Below are 21,704 nucleotides of genomic sequence, written 5' to 3'. Positions count from 1 at the left end.
AATCATTTGGTACATTATGGTACAGCTAAATTGCTCAACTGAAACATGTTTCTGTCAGTCCATTGCAGAACATAAGGAATGGACTTACTTTGATGTCGGGGTCGGGGTGTTTCAGTGAAGGGGCAAGTAGGGAGAACGTGTGGAGGAATGAGGGTTTATGGTGGTGCAGAAAGTTTAAGGAGGGAGGGCAATCATAGGGAGTGAGAGCGTGAAAGAGATGCTTTTAGCAAGGAAAGGCGGCAAGACTGTGAATACCTTTAGAAAGGAAATGGCCCAAAATGTCGCCCTCACAATTGCGACGGATGAAATCCCCGACTTTTTTTTTTAAACATATATATGTGGGGATATTATATTAATATAGGGGGGGCATATCTATGTGGTGTAAAGGGGGTTTAATTAAAAAAAAATGTGCGTGGTCGCAGTGATCACATAGATCCTTTAAAAACGCAAGGTAAGCATTTACAGAGAGAGCAATTTTGCATTTTGAGCCATCCATCATGGAGGCAATGTCCAGAGGGGAAAACACTAGAGGCAGGTTGGAGAGGGTGCATGGGGTGTATTTGAGGATTTGATGAAGGGAGAGAAAGAGGGGGGGACTGTGAGGAATATGCTTGATCAGTAATTATGTTTTTTTGTTATCACTAGAGAGCTCACTAGAGAGCAGATGAACATTTTCTCAGAGTGCTGTGTCTGATGTGTACAGATTCTTCTGATATTGGAAGGCTAAGTCGTTCAGATGTGGAAGTAGTTGGAATGAACTGTTGCAGTCTAACGTTGCTGTCAAAGAGAATTGCAAGTTTGAAAGCCTTGGTTTAGCGAGTGGGGAATTTCAGGGCAAAATAAAGAGATGAAGGGTGGTGTTGGGTTTAGAAGCAGGACAAAATGTGATTTCACTTTAGTATGAATTAAGGCTCAGGCAGTGTAGTTATATCCTGTGGCAAATGAATGCTAAGCAGCTGATGATACGTTTACATAAGTCAGTGGTGAAGTAGGGAAAGGAAAAGCAGATTTAGTGGGAGATCCTCACGTTTGTCCCAATTGATTTCATGAACTGAGAAGGTAGTACATGTATGAACTATTTTCACTAGCTCTTCTACTGACTATGATATTGATGATATTGTGTGCTGTCTTAAGTCAGAACAAGGACTTGGACAATGAGGCAAAGTGTATTGGTTTCTATTCTTCTCAAGTTCAAAACAATGTTTCCTTAAGTCTATCCACTCAACCCTATTCTTTTAAAGAAAGTCAAAAACATGCTCGTCAGGATGTCCTTTGTCCAGAATCCTACTCTAACCTATCATTGTCTCTACTTTCCCAATAAAATATCAACATCAAATTGTGTACCATTTTACCAACAAGGAATATTAATATCAAAAGAACACAAATACCAGTCGAAAGACTTTGTGGAATTATTTGGTCACAGGAATGGCTGCCGGCTCCTGACTCCGACCTTGCCCATAGTAGTAAACATCTTTGCCCATGGATACAGTTTTGAACACAGTTCCTGAGGTGCTGGAAGGTTATCCAAGTTTTCTAGCCCGGGACTCCCTCCGTCTCTTCCCCCCCCCCTGCAAATTGTTCAGCCTTTCTTCCTGTCTACTGGGGTTCTCTTATGCTCTCCCCATTTGGGGCTCCTCTCTTTCTTAATCTCCACTCTGGGGCTCCCCACCTTTTTGCTTCTCACTCAATGCCCTTTGAAGTCTCTCACCACTAAAAGGGCTCTGTTCCATCTCCATCTGCACTCTGGCATCTCTGCTTTCTCTCCCCACTATGAGGTTTCTTTCCTTCTCACGCCCCACTCTCCAGTTTTCTCTTTCTCTCCCCACTCCGGTGTATTCACTCGCAGGAATATTTCTTTCCACTCTCCCCTCTGAGGTATGCTTCCTCTTACCCTCCCTGTTGCCTGCCTCCCTTTCCAGTGGAACCACCATGTACCTGACTGCCTATAGCAGTGGTCTGGGGAAGGGGCATTGTGTCAAGTCAGTTCTCTGGCATTTGCAGAGATGCTTATGCGACTTTCCAGCTGGGTTCCACTTCTGCATCACAAGGCTTTTCTTGCACCAGTTAGTAGCTTCTCTGTTGATTAGGTGTTGCTTATGAAACTTTTCAGAGGGCCTCTGCTTTGGTCTTTGAGGCCCTCTTGCCTTGTTTTCATGGCTTCTCTGACTGAGAGAAGTCGCTTATGCGACCTTTCAGCATGGCTGTGCATCAGCCTTTGTTGACCCTGCGACCTCACTCTCACAAACCTCTCGCAGCTGCTCCAGCTGTCCTTCTGTTGCAACTCTTTGCACTCTGGTGTCCATCCTGGTTCCTACCACTGACCCCCTACATTCTCTCGCCATTGCTGGGCACACCCTCTTTGGTCCTGTTTAGGGTTGTTACTTTCAGATGGAGTGACTGAGCCACCTCTGTGATTGGTTGTCTGCAGGATGCACCTCCAGGGTTCTGGTTCAATCATCTCTCGGTAGTCTTTGTAGGATATCGGGCCCATGTGAGATCAGAAGACAAGTTATCAATTACAAAGGGGTGCGTATGGTTACTATTAAACCTAGCGCCTATATAAAAGGTGATGGTGCCTGAGGGGATGGAAGGTGACTTATACCCCTCTTTGGGTGCCTATCCCCTAAGGGGCAGTCATAACCAGAGGCAGCCTGCTTACCCTGTCCTTTAGGGGATTTTAAGCAAAGCTGGTTCATCCCCCTAGTCCCAAATGTGGTGGCTCCCCATTGGGGAGAGGAGATAATATCTCTTGAATCGTCATGTAGCATATAATAGTGATTCCAGCTGACCAAATGATACATCTACACCTCTAATTTGCACATTATGTGTTACTACAATTGAAAATCACTTCAGGGGTAGCATAAAAAAGCAATGGGGACCATGGACATCCATCATTGAATTTTAAAATAACTTGACCCAATGAGGGAGGAAGTATAGCTCAGGGGCAACGTGTTTGCCATGGAAGCAAAACAATGCAGCGCAAAACAGGTTTGAATCCCGATCTCACGTTTAGAAACCACTCACTGGTATTAAGCGTGTTATACAAGAACAATTATAATATTAATTAAACTGGTTGCAGTGATGGGCTGGTAGGTGCTGCCATTAAATGCTTCCACCACTTCCACCTTGGGATCTATGAGGTGTCACCAAGATAGTGTCAAGAGGGCTAGTGTGTTGGGATGGCATTTCTATACTCTGACCATGTGCAGGATGTGTGGTGGTAGTAGGTGCCCTTTCAGGTTGTGTGGGCTTCAACTCAGTTGCTGTGCGTGTAGCCATAAACACTGTTGCCAGTCTTCTCTTGCGAGAAGAGGGTATGTGGTTTAAGTCCTTTTCATCTTCTTCATCACCTTTATCATCCACCAGGGACCTCATAAAAATCATGGGCCAAATGAGCAATGGAATATGCGAGTCTCAGATACATCCTGTATCTAACATGGGAAATTGGGGATGTTTCTTCTGGCCCTGGCCTATTGTTGAAAGCTGCAACTCAAAACTTTCCTCAAGAAAATCTGCTCCTTAAGCCACAGATTCAGTGGCAGTCTGTTTAGCAAGCACCTCAACATATGCCTGCAGAACTTGGAGATGCATGGCAGAGTGTTGCAACAAGGAAACCTGGGATACATCCCCACTTGTGCTAGACTCTTATCCTTGGAAACTTGGAGTTCATGCTGGCTGCAATGAAGTGGCAGAAACAGCTTAACCTGATATGACTTTGAAAGGAATAGTTTCCACCCTACATAGTTTGAATGCTTCCAGTACTTGTTGTAACAGCGGAGGATGTACAACTTGTGGTTTGTGACTTAGATTATACTACTTACGTTAACCCGACCTAGTCAATTCCCTGAATATGAGTAAAACCATAGGCCCCAGTGTATCCTACTTACACTCAGTCTCTTTGCTATAATGGTCCTTGCTATTATCTCAACATGCCCACCTAAGGAGAGAAACACGATACTTAGATTAAGACTGCACCGTATCTACAAACCTAAAATAAATAGCAAAAAGAACTGTCCTCTGCAAAATGCCACCCAAGCCTATGAACTCCCGACTAGGCGAGTGCAGGAGAACAGACTTAACAATCTGAACTCAGCACATGTCTCTAAGACACCTAAAAATCCTAGGAGATCCAATGATCCTGCTAAAGATTGCTAAATAATGCCCTAAGAGCAGCTCTGAATATTCCTAATAGAGAGCATGTCTCTAAATTTAGAAGAGATATCCACTGGTTAAAAATAAATGACAGGATCCTCCTAAAACAGTCTCACTCACATCTAAGTGCCTGAACAACCTAGCACCACCATATCTCTCAGAAAGAATAAGTAGGAGAAATGCTACTCACTCTTCGAGATCTGCCAATGCCCACACTCAAGAGATCCCCAGATTCAAACGAATCACAGCTGGTGGTTCCAGTTTCCCGGTCAAGGCAGCGCAATCTTGGAATGCTCAGATCTCCGAAAGGAACAACTTATCCTAAATTTAGACGCAATGTACTAAAATGGATACAAACAAATGACTCCTAACCTAAGGGTTTTCCTGCTCTAATCAATTTGCACGTATAAGCAGTGGTAGATGCCATTCCTTTAACCTGTTTCTTGAAGGAGAGGGTGGAATCCAGGTAAGCCCAGGGTTTTCACCTCAGTCGCAACCGTGATGAGGTTGTTGTCAATGTTAAATGAAGCGTAGTTGGGTCCCAGTTTTGTAAGGGTTCAGATGGTCCCCAGGATGATGATCTCAGTCTTATTATCATTCAAGCATAGTCCATGGGTAGCCATGCATGCTTGGATGATGAGATAAACCTTATTCACCAAGGCCAAATCCTTTTTTCTAATCCCCAGTAAGTGGTATGAGAATCTGAGTATCATCTGCATAGTTAGTGTAGGTGATACCCAGACTATCCAGATCATAGAAAAGGGGCTTTGTGAAAATGTTACATAGAGCGGGTGAAACACATGAACCCTGGGGGACTCCGCAAGTAATGGGGACGGGGTCTGCCACTGCTATAGGGGAGAAGACCCTTGTGGTTCTATTATTTAGAAATGATTGGCTTCCTTGGAGATGTGTGTGGCCAAGTCCAAGTGACTGCAGAGGACCTTTGTGGCGCCACAGAGTCAATCATCATGCCACTTATTGCCCCCCAATGATTCCAACAATTTTTCAAACAATCCCTATTTGTATATGTTTCCACAACATTGTGGCAAATAAATGCATCCCAACTGTTTGTGTGGGAGCACATGTTCAATCAAGCAGCCCAGTTCATATCTGCAAAGGAAATGGCCAAGTTGCCTGGCAGAGAAATTGAAAACTCTCAAATAAATCCCAAAGGTTAGCCTGCATTTCAGTGAAAGACAGATTTATTTTAAGTGGTGTTGAACACTGCTTGAATCTCCTTGCCAAAGGTGTCTCCTGTTATATTAAACACACAACATGGAATACATTTTTGTTTCAAAGTCCTAGATGGCCTATTTGAAAATAAAAGTAAAATGCTACGGCTCTCAACCAGGGACACCCAAACCTTTCTTTCCAGTTAAATGTTCCTTCTTCGATCTCGCCCAATCAATATATTAAACCTATAAGGCCGAAAAGCTCTACCTAGAAATGAAAATTAAATGTTCCAACCTTCAGACAGAAACGACAACTAGTCCACACCACACTCCTTCCTCTCTGAATGCTTCCCAGTGATTGCTGAAGGGGCTCCCAGAAGCATCCTTCTTTATATCCAGGTGAATCTTCAAGCCCAAACTAATTTTCACCAAATCTCTTAAAGTTCATGAAGTTTAGCAGGTCCCAAATATGGTAAAGATTTGATGATTCAGGATTCAGCTAAATAATTTGCCCTGGGCTTAATGCAAAGAGCATAGTGCCTGTTGTAGATTTTGTCTTTAGGGCTAATTCCTGATTTGGCAGTAATTTTGTATTGTGGTATGTTGGCAGTATTTTGGCGTTAATGGGCCTTACCATTGGTGGCAGTTCAGTATTACCCTATTTTGATAATAGCTCAGAACTACTTATCCTGGTGGTAATTTTTAGTGTTATCTTATTTTTGTGGTATAGTGGTAATTTTATCTTCCATCATACAGCCCCATAATAAGACAAACCTTCCCTCTTTATAATTATGACCCACCTTTAGATGACAATAAAGAACCTTTGGACCTGGTTCACATTTAGGGAACCCTGTAAAATTATACAAAATGCAACGTATTGAATGTAGCTCATGTTACTGATTTATTTACATCAGTAACCTACGTGCCTTAGCAGGCACCACTTTCTCTTCAGCATGCAAAGAAAGCCCATCTACATCCACATACATACACTCTACCTGGCTCATCTGTATGTATTTACTTTTTTCCCTCACATTGTCCAGGTGGTAAATGAGGTAGCACATTTTTACCACAGTGGTATAACACTAGGATCATCCACTGATTTTTCCCCCTAACACAGTGATCATCAGAGGCAGAAAGTAAAACAGAAAAACCAAGCAATAACCTTGTTCTGTTTTCTTTTTTTATATGCTATGTTGCACTAACAGAAGAATAAAACAATACATTACATGATATTACAGATATTACAGTTATATGTTCTTACCAACAGCGAGCCCAGCTCCGACTCTCTGAGAGATAAAAAAGAAAACAACACATGGCAACATGGAATAGATAATAAACATGGTATGTAATTGTTTTTCTTAAACAAGTGCAGAAAGAAAGAGACAAAAATGAAACACTTTGGTTTCAAACGTATTACCCTATGCTGACTGATACCATGTCATCCATCCCATGCGCTCCTCACTTGGAAACCTACAATAATATGCGAGGCTCCTGTCTTTCGCCTGGTTTATCTCTTGCTGTAGTCGATATCTGCATGGGATTCCCCAGCCTTGCACTGCCTCGGCAAGGCTTCCAAGCCAGGCGTAACCCCATCTGCCATGTCTTCAAGACTGCAGCCACGGAGCTCACATCCCGGGAGGCACCGATCTCACTCTAATCTCAGGAAGCACTGACTACACCCCTCTCTCAGCTGCTTAAATTTCCTCTGGCTGTCCATCAACATTAGATCGTCCTCCCCTGACGTAGTTCTGACACCTCCAGAATTGCCGACCACATTAGCCAATCATTTTACATGGGCATATATTTAACACGTTATTTCCTGCGAGGACAACGGAAGTTTTCAGCCTGCACAAAGACAGCCCTTCTGTTTTTTCTACTATGCATCTCCCCATGAAAAAACACAAAATGAAATGAATTTCAAACTGTGCCTACCAAACTGCATTATAAAGTTAATTGGGACAGTTAATTGGTTACTGGGCTTTTATTAATAAGGTTAGTCGGTTATATAGTTCTAATGCAGTTCCACACAGATCGAAAAGCATTCAATTTGTAAATATGCATGTTTCTGCATTTTGAAAGGAGTGCGCATTCTGATGGATATTTTTTGTAATAATCATCCCTTTGTTGGCTTGAATGCTTTTAAAACAACACTCATTTTACTGGCTTGTTGCTGGGAAAAGATGTCATTTGCACCAATTTCGAAGTGGCTGCTTTTAAACACTGCCAATGAACACCCATATTGCTTCCCTTGGAATCTGTACACATGTGCTGTTATTTGCATGAATCCGAATCCAAATATCCCTTCTTGCCAACACCCACATTGTTGTTGTGATCAGATAGCTCCCTTGAATACTGTGGAAATGTAGCTATACCTTTAACTGTAAAACCAACAGTGCTATTTAAGTAACATCTTAATCCAAACAAAAAGACCAATGGGACCATCCCCAGTGCCATGGGCCCCTGTGGATATCACTATTTGCTAGTTAGGTTCTGTTCCCACAATACAAATAATGAGTCCTAAAATATCCAACTATCTAATAATTCAATTCCAAAATTAATCAAATTCCAAGTGTGTACAGTCTAAGGCCCCAATTATATTTGGAATTTGGGCAACATCTTAGAAGTGTTCTTCCATGGTATGTATGGCCTCTTGGGTCCTTGGAAGGGACATGCCTGCTTAATACATGATGTAGTAGGGCAGCTAACAACTGTGTCAGTATTCTTCTTAATGTGGGCTGACCTATGCCATGCAGCATGCTGATAGTGTGATGATAACTACCTGGAGAAAGAACATGTTGAACCACAGCTAACATAAGTAACATAGTTAAAGGGGGAGGGGGAATTAAGTATGTATTCCAATTTAACACTCAAAGCCACTCTGAATGGTCTGAAGTACACTACATACAGTAGCTCTTTACATCGCTCAGGATGTGTCTTTCTTATAGAGCCCATGGGATTGTTCTGATCCTAGGTATTCCTGCCCTCAGTCTCCTCATCATTCCTTGTTTGAGCCCATGCTGCATGATTGCTGCATTCCTCTGAGAATCATATAGCAGGCACAGCTCCCCAAGGTAAATTGTCAGCGTTCCATGAGTTGCATTTTTCAGTTTTGTTTGGGAGTAGTTTGAGAACATCTTTTTTATATTGGGAGGGGTGAGTATGTGCACCTGTGATCGATTGCGTACAGCTTCCCCTCATGTTTGCCTAACGTTTCATGAAGAACAGTGTTTCATGTATTATGTTTCCCAGTAATCGTTGTCAGAATTGTGAAGTAAAATCCGGTATTTTTCTAGTGAGTTGAGGCATGGTTAACGCATCCATTCTTTCTGGAAGCTTTGCATCTGGAGATATCATGGGTCGGGATTAACACGTACTTGCACTGTGTGGCAAATCATCCAGTGTTTTCCTATATCACATATTGTACCGTTAATCCCACACTTGTAATTAGGCCCTTAGTTAGACATAACAGAACCACTAGGGGTTTTCCAAAAGCCTATTTTTCATACACCAGCACAGATGCCAGGAGGACAGCACAGGGGCAACACGCTTGCCTTGGAAGCAAGACGACGCAGGGCAACACACGTTTCAATCCTTGGTCTGTGCTTAGAAACCTCTGGGCATTAAGTGCATTATAAATAACCAATTACAATGCACATTTTTTGGTGGTCTATCTATGAATTGTTGGAGCTCGGATGTGTTGAATACTCTTACATGACGTTACCTCTGACGTACCAGAGAACTCTGAAAATGCACTCGGTTTTGATCCACCTACGGCCCAACAGATGTTAAAATTGAGGTTTACCCAGAGTAATGCCAGAAGTTATGATTCCTTCAAACCCTTCCAGCCATCACTCTTGTTTTTCTAAAGTCACCGTGAATTGGACGAGTATGACTAGATGAGGGCCTTGACCTGACCACTGCTATAGAGCCAAACTGCAATGAAGCTTTGCTTGCAGTTTCATGCAGCAGGGATGTGACCTAGCGGTACAGGCTGGACTGCACATTTGAGGTGGAGACCAATCCTGATTTGCAAAGCGCCTTACCCTGTCTGTAAGGGTATGGCCAACTCCAAAAGGATCTTGGAGGGTTGCCTGTTACAATTGCAGAGGTTATAATTCATTAAACGTCTTCCAATGGAGGACCACTAGGGGGTGCAGGAGAAGATGGCCACCTAGGCTTGCAGCTCCCATCCCCTTCAGCAACAAGGAAAGGATATTGTGCATCCATGCCCAAGATTTTGCAATCCACGATCATCAGAGTATAGAAGATAGCCCTTAGAATCTCGTGACTGCCGGAGGCCGAGCGCTATGCACAGCTCACACACACCGTACCGAATGAGTGAAAGACACGCGAGCAGCCGGGAAGGTCTGAAAGACCTCTGGTTGAAATAGATTAAGTAAATGGTCCCCCCCACGGACTGCCCTACAGTGTGCCGGAGAGGCAGCCATTGGGGAGCCACGAGCATGGAGAGGGAACAGCGTGCCCTGGATGAGCAAAGGACAAGCCTGGGAAGTGATAGCTCCATTAGACCCTGGCAGCTGCAGCAACATCCAGCTACATGAGCAGCAAATACAGGGCTGGCAGAGAGCAAGCCAGAGAAGTGGTTGCCCATCCAAACCCATCAACAGTGGGCTGAGAATCAGGGCCGGCTGAGGACATGCCAGAGAAGCAGCCGCCCACCTAACACCTGCAACTGTGGCAGCTGAGGCGGGAGGACACCCCAGAGGTAGAGCGGCCATTCAACAGGCAGAGCAGAGGAAACACCAATAACGGGCCACGGAGCAGGAAAGAAACACCCCACTCAGTGAACAATGTTTATGTGTATACATTTGTAATGCGTGACCCGGTCCCCAAGGGCTTAAGGGTGCAGACAGAGAACAAACGCAACACAAAAACATAATCTGATTTTATTCTGTGGAGATAAACTATCATGGGTAAATCCTAAAACAAATGAACACAAACTAGTGGAACAATAAGGTTTTCAGTTTTTTCATAAAAACTTCTGTAGAATCAATGCGTCTGAAGCATACTCGTGCCTCGACTGGTCACCAATGTAGGCTTCTTTTGGCGTCCGAGACTTGATCCCTATGCCCGAGTTCTTTCAACGATCTCACCACTCCATTTGGAATCACCTGGAGTCGGTGGAGGTCCTTTTGTGCAAAGCCCACAAAAAGGCAACAGCCATAATCCAATTTAGAGCCAATAATGGCTCAGGCAAGAATCTGAGTTCTTCTCAGAAATAAATGGGCAAAGCTACCTGAGCAATTTAATGAAATATGAAGATGATGAAACTATACTATTAACCTGGGCCTTCATGGACACATTCTTGTCCAAATAGACGCCCAGTGTCTTCACTTCCATCATGACCTTGATTGTACAGGTGTCTAGACTGAGGGTTTTGTATGCTGTATCAAGTTTGGCCAATCTTGGATTAGTCCCCACTAGCAGATAAGAGAACAGAATCATACAGTTGTTATAAATACAAGGAGATATACATGCTCCCTGTGGAACTCCAAATAGCAGAGGAATGGGTTTAGCCTTGGCTGTCTCGCTTGCTACCCTTATGTGTCTGTCCGACAGAAAAGAATTCACCCATTCAGCAGCCTGGGTTGAGAAGTGGGCGTACTGCTTTAACCTGGTGGACAAGATGGCATGGTCCACCAGGTCAAATGCAGCTGAAAGGTCCAGTATCATTAACAAAGATATTGACCATCATCCATCATTTGGAGCAATTCCAATTTTAAAGATACCAGGGAAGTCTCGGTCCCATGGGCCTGTCGAAAACCTGATGGAAATTTGTGAAGAATGTGGACATTATTGAGGTGCTGAGAGATTTGGTTATGTGCCACTCTGTCCAAAATCATCAACAGGAATGTAGTATTGGTTATCAGTTTGTAGTTTACTGGAGTCTTGGGTCAGAGATTAGGCTTTTTCAATAACAGAGTAATCCATTCTGATTTAATGTTATTAGGTACACGGTTTTGTTTGAAAGATACATTAACACATGTTGTAATAGCTGATATTAGTACCAGCAAGTATTCCTTAATAATCACAGCAGAGCAAGGATTCCCTTTGCAGCTTGTGATTTAATTTGCACAATTATTTTGGCTAATTCAGCCTCTGAAATGGGGAGAAATCAAAGGCCACAGCCTTTGAATCCCTCCTATCAGTCGAAGGGGTCATAACCTCTGAATGATTCAAGCTTAAAAGCAACTCTTTTACTTCAATGGACTCTTTGATCTTAAATAGTTTACTAGACAAGGCTTCCTGGATGCTTGTGCACCATGTTCCATCTTTTTGAATAGGGTCTTGAGTAGGACCTATAGGATGTTCCTGCTCTTTTGGAATTTTGAAGAGCTCTTTACTATTAGAAGATGCCTTGGCAATTCTAGCATTCAGTGAGTCTTTTAAAGCTTAGATAGTAGCTGATTTGTAAATCTGATCTGCTTCCTTGGTAGTGTCTAAGCTATGAGAGTCCCTATTGTGCTGCCAGGAGTAGAAGAGTTTCATTTTCTTTGCTTTCAGCTCTACAAGGACATCATTAAACCAAGTGTGACTTTGATTTTTCCTCTTGTAAACCATCTTGCGAGGGGCTAGATTCTCCGTAACTTTCTTTAATGAGTTCATCAGCATGACTGATATCTCATCCAGTCCTGTTATATCAGAAATGTCTATGTTCAGGTGGAACGCCCAAGTACCAAGATTCTCCAAGGTTCATTTTTTGGAGCTTTGTATCAGAAGGAGAACTTTGGGCTTAACCCATCTTCGAGAAATTTAATTTATGCAACTCTGGAAACACAGAACGGTCTGACCATCGGCAAGGTGTAACTGCCACGTCCGTTACTTCAAGATTATGTGTTGCAACCCAATCCAGGGTATGTCCCTTTATATGAGTCAGTTCTCTTATGGCCTGGGCAAAGCCCAAGGCTTCCAATGCGGTCACCATAGACTCTGCTGAGTCCAAATCGCTGCCTAGCCAAAGGTTGAAATATCTTAAAAGAATCAACTTTGTCTTAGGTTTAAGGAGAGAAGTAACATAGTTACAAAGTTGAGATGAGAAAGTAGATGATGGTGATGGAGCCCTTTACAGGGGAAGAATGATGAGCATTGCTTCAACACTTATCCCTACATTCAGCAGTACGGATTCCATTCCTGGAATAACCTCTGTTTTATATTCCCAAACTTTCAGATTCAATCTAATGATCAAAGCCACTCCTCCTCTAGACTCAGCTCTGCCCTGTCTAATCATGAAGTAACCTTCTGGTAGCTCTAATAAAGGTCCAGCTGCCTCATTAGCCCATGTTTCGGTGATATCGCAAATATCAAGCTTGTGCTCCTCAATATGCTCAATATGACTAACTACTTCCATAGCGTTTTTTAATAGTGATCTTGTGTTTAGCAGCATACATTTCAAGTTACAGGTGGGAGAGGTTTCAGCTGGTATGCTCACTTGAGAGGATTGAGTTATATTTAAACCAAAATGAGTCACTACTAGCCCATCTTTCATATGTTCTTTATCGTCTGTCCTACCAACAGGAGAGGGAGATTTAAAGTTATCAGATCACTGCTTGACTACAGTATTCATAGCTAAATCTACTACGGTAGGCATGTGAGCATTAGGCAAGATTTTGTTTTCTGGGACTCCAGGGGTGAAGATTTACAAGCATTCCTCCTAGGAGAGGCTCCCCTCTGGTTGTATTGATCTAAGAAGGTCAGGCTATTGGATACTGATTTGTCTCTGGCACTCTGAATTGCTGCCAAGACATACTTAATGCCCATTGTAAGACCTTAAAACTTACCGAAGTGAATAACACAGGATGGTGGCCTGCTTCCTGTGACACGGAGCAAACCGGCCCCTACACGCCGGTGCTTACACGCCTGACGTGTAACTAAATATGCAAGAAATTACAAATATCTTGGGAGTTGTAGTTTTCTGGCGATACAATGCTAACACAATTCATAGAATGCAGCAAAACCGTGGATTGTTACTTAGGTACTAGACACCCCAATATTACAAAGCAGTTTCCTCGATATGAACTGGGTAGTATATAGGCCACAATTAACTAAAAAACTGCTAAATTGAATTAGAATAAGGCGCAAATAAAAGTAAGCAAATGCAGTCTAAAAATACTACCGAGCTAAAATTGCAATGCAGCATAGAGATTTCAAGCAGACAAAGTTCTAAAATTAAGGTAATCACCTGAGAAACTCACCGGCGGTTTAAATACTCCAAGCAAACCGGCCCCTACGCACCAGCGCTTATGCTCCTGATGTGTAACTAAATATGCCAGAAAACTACAAATATTTTGGGAGTTGTAGTTTTATGGTGATAGAATACTGACATGGTTCGTAGAATGCAGCGAAACCATGGATTGTTACTTAGCTACTTGACACCCCAATATTACAAAACAGCTTCCTTGATGTACAATGTGTAATATGTTGGCCAAAATGTACAAAAAAACAACTAAACTGAATTAGAATACGGCGCAAATAAAAGCAAGCAAGCACAGTCTAAAAGTACTAAGAAGCTTAAATTGCAATGCAGCTAAAAGATTTTAAGCACACACAGTTCTAAAATTAAGGTACATCCAGGCCCCCAGAGACACTCATGCAACGCAGGCGGAGAGGGCAGTAACCAGAGGAGACACGGGTAGAGCTGGGGCCGGGGAGCAGAGGTGTGTGGACATAATCCGTACAGTGAACATACCATCGCTAAACAAATGAGAGCAGAGACATAGGAGGCGGACACGGTCGTACACCTGCTGTGGGCATTCTCCCTCAGCACCACAGGCTATACCAGGCGAACTAGCCATGCAAGCCACCACAAGCCCCACAAGCCCCACACTGGTGAATGCAATAACATAGGATGAGGAGACAGGGACAGGCCAGAAACTGATATTAAGCCTGGTTGGAACTGGGGAAACGTGCACTTATGGTGCAGCGACCCGAGCTATGAAAGGTTGGTGGGAACTCCCTGCTACGGTGCAGAGTAAGCAGGATTCATGGGAACAAGCGGCCACGCAGCAGCGGAGGCAGCAGGAGACTCCATTAAACCAGGGAATCATTGTGCTTGAACCTGTGATGGTGGCCACTGCCTAGAAGTGCACAGGAGAGTGGAAAAGCCCCACATTGAGGCCGGACTGTCAGGCATGAGACCAGCGAAAGTGAGAAGGGAGCTGCCCAGTGCCGAGGTCAAAGGGGTTAAGGTGGACAGCTTCACACTGGATGAGAAATAGAAGGGGACTCGACATGGGAACATGCCCCTAGGCCTTCACTGCTGAAGTGAGGACATAAAACAGTACTCGAGAAACATCTAGAGGAGGCCCTAGGGAAGGGCACCGTAGCAGCACCAACTTTGCTGCTCCCATGGAATATTGGTAAGGTGAGGACTGTGAACAGAAAGGGATGACACACTAGGCACAGAGAGCCGCTGAGCACTCAGGACACAGGGAGCGTTGCCTCAGGGTGGACCAAGTGAAGTGGAAACCGGGGAGTGGGACGCTCAGATAGGAGAGATAAAGCAAACATATTAAAGAAGGCTGTGGAACGGAGTGTTGTAACAGGATGTTTGCTGCCTGCAAGAAGTGCAAAAACAGAACGCAGGAGGGAGGACCGGAACATAGGTAGGGTAAGAACTGGACTGCATGAGGCTCAGACAGAAAAGAGCTGTTATCAAGGCGAGAGGCACAAAAACAAAGGCATGTGAGGAAGGATGCTCTAAGAAAGAAGAGGCAATAACAGAGAATGGCCAGGTGGCACAAATGGCCACATGAATGGATATGTCCAAGTTCTCCACAAAATAAGATACGGGACACATTCTGGCAGAGATCAAAGCCCTCAGAGGGGACATACAGGCCTCTCTGGCAGACAAAATTGGCAGAATGACAGCAGTGGAAGATAAAGTAGAAGGACTTTAGCACAATCATCTGAATGTGGATATGGTGGAAATGAGGCTGGACGCGAGGATGACCGAACTGGAGCTCAGGGAGGAAGAGGTAATGCTGAAAATGGATGATAAGGAAAACAGAGAAAGATAGAACAACATAAGGATACTGAGGCTGAAGGAGTCGGAAAGGGAAACCCTGAGACAAGTGGAGGAGAAAGTCATTGCGCTAATACACCAACTCTTTGAAGCATAAGGGGGCAAGATAGTGCAACTTGAGAGAGGGCACAGAGGAGGCAGACCCTACGGAAAAGGCCCCATTTCCATAGTGGCCAAATTCCTGAGCTACAAAGACAGAATGGAGGTTCTGAACAGGGCGAAACAACAATGTGAAGTGGCTTTTGACGGCTCTAAAGTCACAATATATCAGGACCTTTCAAATCTCACACTAGCGCAGCAAAGAAGTTGCAGACCCCTCACAACGTGGCTGTGGAAAAGAAAATTTGATACAGATGGGGCTACCCATTCTCTCTGCAGTTAGAGATGGAAGGAGTGGAAGCCCTCACCCCGAATGTCACCTACCACGTAGGAGCAATGGCCGTAGCGAGATTCCAGGGACTAGACTGTAAGTAATTGACAATGTGAAAACTGAAACCGGACGGATGCCCAGAGAGTTACTAAACATTTCCTGGAGGGGAGCCATTTTACTTGCTCCAAAGTGGCCCCTTGTGAGAGAGGGAGCATCTCCAAGACTAATTTTCTACACACTAGGTTGGGGACCCGAACAGTTAAAAAGTTAAGTTACAAGTTAAACAAGCGGGTTGGCATCAGCACAACATGTATTAAGGATGATGAGCAAGGTATCCAGTCTACTGAAGGAATGGGAAGAATAAGGTCCAAAAGTGGATGCAAAGGCAATAGAGGGGCGGGGAGATGCACCTGCAATGGGGAAAGGTGATGAGATGAAGGGTCTAACCATGGGCACACTTAAAGTGAAAGGTCTCTAACTGTGAGGGAATTCCGGAAAGCCTCATTAGATATACTCTTCTTAGAGGAAATGTGCCTAATACTTGAGGAAGAACGGGCGTTGAAAGGGGGGGGGTAGGACAGGTACACTGGGCTTCAGGGAACGCCAAAAGGGGTGGAGTTGGCATAATCCTCCATAAACAATGCAGGCTGCAGAACTGTGTGGCCACGAGCCTGTTAGAAGGTAGAATGTTAATCCTGCAGGGTAACTAGAATATTACAGACGGCAATATATGCCTCCAACCAGGGCCGAGAAAGATTTATATGGGAGGCATTTGACAAAATACAAGGGTTTGAGGCAGACCTATATATTGTGGGTGGGGATCTTAATTCATGGGCAAACAAAACCTGGGACAGGAAATGGATGGAGGAGAAAGACAATGGAAGGGCAGAAAGGCTGGATCACCTGGGATTGGAGATTGAGAGGCAAGGTTTGGTGGATGTATGGAGGAGCACTCACATGAAGAGGTTTACACATTCTACTCAGTCCACCATAAAACATACTCAAGAAAAGCTACCGATAAAGAGAATGCAGTGGGGGCATACCTCCATGGGGTGAACATGACTAGATTTACGCACCTGGAGATAGAACACCTAGAGAGTCCAATCACAGTTGAGAAAATCCAAGATGCCATTGAACGCCTCCCAAACTGTAAGGCCCCAGATGAGAATGGCTACACCAGAGGATTTTATAAAAAACATGCAAGAATCCTGACACAACATATGGCAAAGTTCTACAATCATGTATTGGACACAGGGAAGGCGCCTGCAACATTTATCAAAGCACTGATATCAGTGATCCCGAAGGAGGGGAGAGACCCGACCCAATGCCTGTCATACTGCCCAATTTCACTCCTAAACATAGATGAAAAAATATTTACGAGAATCCTTGCAACGAGATTAGTGGGAAAGTTACATTGCATAGTGCACCCCGATCAAATGGGGTTTATAGCAGGGAGACAAAGCCCAGACGTGATAAGAAAGACACTGGACCTCATGGAACATGCAAAGCGAAGTCTGGGAGACCAGGCACTACTGAGTCCGAACACCGAAGAGGCCTTTGATAGAGTGGGGCTTCCTCTTTGCTATATTACGTACATTAGTGGTAGGGGACAGAATGTGCCAGGTGATAGGTGCAATCTACTATGGACCAACGGCAAGGATGGTTGTGAATGGGATGAGATCGAGGGAGTTTAAGCTCGGTAGGGGCACTGCTATTCGCATTGATAATGGAGCCACTAGGGGAGAGGAAGCAACATGATGACCAGATAAAGGGGATACAAATAGGGATGCAACGCACAAGTTGCGCATGTGTGCTGATGACATACTGTTATATCTCTCGGCACAACAGGTTCAATACAGAGGGTGCTTAGAACTCTGGAGGAATACGGGGAAGTGCCAGGTTTTAAGGTAAATGTCATCAAGTCGATCCTCCTCCCACTTCGGGAAGGTTCTGAAGATCAATTTAGGAAATGGGCAGACCTAGGGATCCCAGAGGAGAGGGACATTGTAAGGTAACTAGGGGTGCGGATACTTAGGAATTTGAACAACCTATACAAATGCAAATTCCCCCCACTACTACACAGAATGTTTGGTGACCTGGAAGTTTGGTCAAAACTAACGGACTTGTGGCTCAGAAGAGTGAATGCGATCAAAATGATGTTCCTACCTAGAGTACTATAACTATATCAGGCACTCCCGATGGCACTCCCTGAGTCCCACTTCGCAGAAATAATACATGGAATAGTGAGATTCCTCTGGCAAAGGGGAAAACAAAGGGTAGGCTATAGGCTTTCAGTGCAGGCCAAAGAAAAAAGGGGGATGGGCATGCCAGAGATGCGAACATACTACAGAGTGGCCCAGTTCAGAGGCCTTATATCTCAATTATGCATGGAAGGCGACAAACAATGGGTGGGGATAACAATGTCCTGTTCCGACCGTAACTCTAGTAGAAAGGAATTTTGTTACCGGCAGATGCAGCACCTAGCAGTGTGCACACACACAGAGTCATGGGCCACTTCTGGAGGTTGTGGAGGGTCAGAAGGGAGATGGCTGGGGTCACAACCTGGCCCTCTCCATTAAGCCACATATGGGCCCCCAATACGGGATCCTATAGCAGATCATGGAAGGTTTCAGGAATGGTTTGAGGCGGGGCTGTAAAGTGTAGGACAGGTTCTAAAGAAGGATAGATTCATAGAGATGGCTGATCCGGAAAGAACTTTGGGGATAGGGAGCATATCTGCCTTTAAATACCTACAGCTTAAGCGGGTGCTAATATCAGATGATTGGAATATGGAATTACAGAGGGGGCTTGCACGAACATAAAATCTGTTAGACACAGAGCGAGGGACCAGGGTGTTATAACCAGAATGTACCAAGCGTTGCTATAAGCGAAAGGAGAAGACATTAGTGCACTTAGGAGGAAATGGGACCGAGACCTGGGGATGGAAATGGAGCTGGAACCTTGAAGGTCCTAATATTTAAACGCCCACTGCACATCAGTGGCATGTCAATCATGTCAATACAAACTGCACAGACTGAAACTCCTATATATGTGGTGTTGGGATCCAGAGAGGATAGCTAAATGTTCCCGGGGGCAGACCCTAGCTGTTGGAGAAAATGAGGACAGCCAACTACTAGCACATGTGGTGGGACTGTGGGAAGGTGCAGCAGTACTGGAAGGAGGTCCTGGGGTGGATAAAGGGATTGGAGGGAATTGATGGGAGCATGGACAAAATACTGGTGCTATTTGGTATGGACACAGTTGAAGGGGATTGGACGAAACTCCCACATATGCTGCACTATCTTCTCCTGGCAGCCAGAGCGTGCCTGGCAGGAGAATGGAAGAGAGAGAGGCTCCCGCCTGAGAAGGAGTGGGCACTAAAAGCAATAGATCTATACAGAATGGAAGAACTCACTAGATGACTACATTATCAGACCCCAACACAGCCCATAGAATGGGCGGCATTCCTGGCAAAATATGACCCAGAGAGACCTCAAGTGGAAGGTGCAAGGGAAGACACAGGGGAAGTAGGGTACAGAGCAGGAATGGAAGAAACAGAGCTCCCCCCGGGTAAACGGAGAGAGCAGAGATGCTAGGAGGAGAGGCCTAGCTTGTATATGTTGTTGGGGGGTAGGGCAAAAATGTTCAAACATGTACACAGTGAATTGGTGTATGAATTTGCAAGATGATGATTTGATAAGCTGTAACTATGCTGTTTCCCAAATAAACTAAATTTGAAGAAAAAAAAAAGTCTTCATTGTACTGCTCTTTTTATTTACATGAGCATATCTGAGTATACCTCTAATATTTACGTTGTCAGGACACAAATAAAAGTATTTAATCGTGAGCAGACCTCCTACGAGTATCTCACAACCATAGGATGCAGCCGATTGACAAAATCAGAGGCCCTCCTACAAACAACATTCCTATGTAAGTGGTTCTCCCTGGCAGACTGACTATTCTTTTAACTAATGCATGGCTACCTTGGTACATTGAGCCCCTTACTTAGCATCTTTCAGAAGCAATTCTGGCCCTGACCAGCGATCTAGAAAAAGATGCCAAATGCCCATTGCCGGTTAAACATTGCCAGCATTCTGGAATATGTCCTTAGAACTCTGTTGTTTCCTACCAATTAGCATGTTTTGCCCAGAATTCACCTAAAAGGCACTGAAATTAAGGTGGGCATTTTTAGTGATAGCGTTGTACATGATTGTTTGTGATTGGCATATATGCTTCTTGTTCGCTCGATGCAAAACAGGAAGGGTGCTGCGAACTTTAAGAGGGTATTTTGTCTTCCAGTCTGCAGCCATGGAAATAACCATAATGTTCAAAAACATGTCTGCATGGTTTTGAAAACAGAATGTCCACCATTAATTGTACGTTCTGCTGCAGTTGATTCTGTAAAGATGAACACTCTAATACATTCTCAGGTCACTGTGTGCCCTTCCTATCACCAATGCTCTTTTAAGAGACTTTTCTTTTTAATTTCTTATGCGAGTTTTCAGATCATACTCTGCATTAAAATGCAAAATCAAACGTCAAGCTGAATGCGCATTAGAATAAAACATATTAAACCTTCAAACATTCAATTCTAAAACGCAATCATATATAACTGCCTCTTGACTATAAAGCAGAGTTCATTAAAATACATCAAGAAGCGAAACGGAAGGCAAGGGAATAGAGAAAGGGGCTGCTATATTTCCCAGGCTCGGATTAGCACATGAAGGTGCAGGGTTACAGAACAAAGGACTCGACCTAGAAATGGCACAATACATTAGAAGAGGTTGAATTCCTTCATCCTCGGATTATAAAGACTCTGGGAGAGCTATCTGTTTGACTGACTCACATTTCTCCCTCAGCATTAACAGATAGTGTAGGGCCTACCTTGTTTATTTCCAGCTAACAAAAAGTTCGTATCTGCATTCCAAAATCATATTGATAACTGATTAATTGCAAGAGTTGATGCCCTTGCATTTATAGACCTACTCCAGTTGGTGGGTTAAAACGTGCGTGTGATATAAGTGCACAGAGTACATTTACTTACAACTACTCTAATTCGTAGTGTGAGTGTTTGAGAGGCTGTTGTTGCGACTAATTACCATGTCTTTTGTTGTCTGTTAAATATGTGTCAATGGGAACATATTCAATGGGGTATGCAGAGCTTTTAGGCAGGGACGTCATTGAAAAAAAATGCCAGGGGTAGCGGTAGTGACATCACACGACCCTTGACCCCTGGTGACATCACAGGAAGCGATGTAATTTGACCCCACTCCAAAGTGATATCATGGGATGCGATGGAACGCAACCTTTCACCCGTTGACAAAACAGGAAGTGCTATCACATAGCATTGTACACTACATAAAATAAGGTTACGATATCGCCATAATGTGATGTACATTTCATACAATAATGTGATGTACATTTCATACAAGAATGGATCGCCATATGTATCGTTAAGATCAGTGTATATAGGCCCATATTACTAAATTACTGTGAATGCTAGCAGACGTCCACAACCAAATGATAATGTGTTATTATATAGCACTTACGCTTAAGCGCTTTATATAGAAAAAATATACACCCAATATCACCCAGCCTGTGTTGGTACTCATTTATCGAAACTCGGAAGGATTAAAGGCTGAGTTGAGGCGTTTAAGAGCAGACTATTTCAGTGACTCACACCCTGAAGTGTGCCTGAAATAAAGTGAGTCTAGCAATTATTGTATAGAATTCCAGAAAGACAAATGTTTTGGTATTCCTAATCTTTCTTATTTAGGGTCAGTGCTGAAAGTGTTAGACTTGTGTCACTCCTTTCTTCTTTTTTTTTTTTTTTTTTAAGGGGCTTTAACAAGAAAGCCAGCCACTCCAGAACTAAAGAGCCACATGGTGCTGGCCACAGCCCATGAGCTTACATTACATTACACCTCCTCAATTGACGCCATGCAAAGTCATTCCCAGCAAGCATCTA

This window comes from Ambystoma mexicanum, chromosome 3q (assembly GCF_040938575.1).
Source record: "Ambystoma mexicanum isolate Mex_15411 chromosome 3q, UKY_AmexF1_1, whole genome shotgun sequence".
In the NCBI taxonomy this organism is placed as follows: Eukaryota; Metazoa; Chordata; class Amphibia; order Caudata; family Ambystomatidae; genus Ambystoma; species Ambystoma mexicanum.
The sequence above is the reverse complement of the archived record's forward strand: the minus strand, read 5'-3'. Positions refer to the sequence as shown.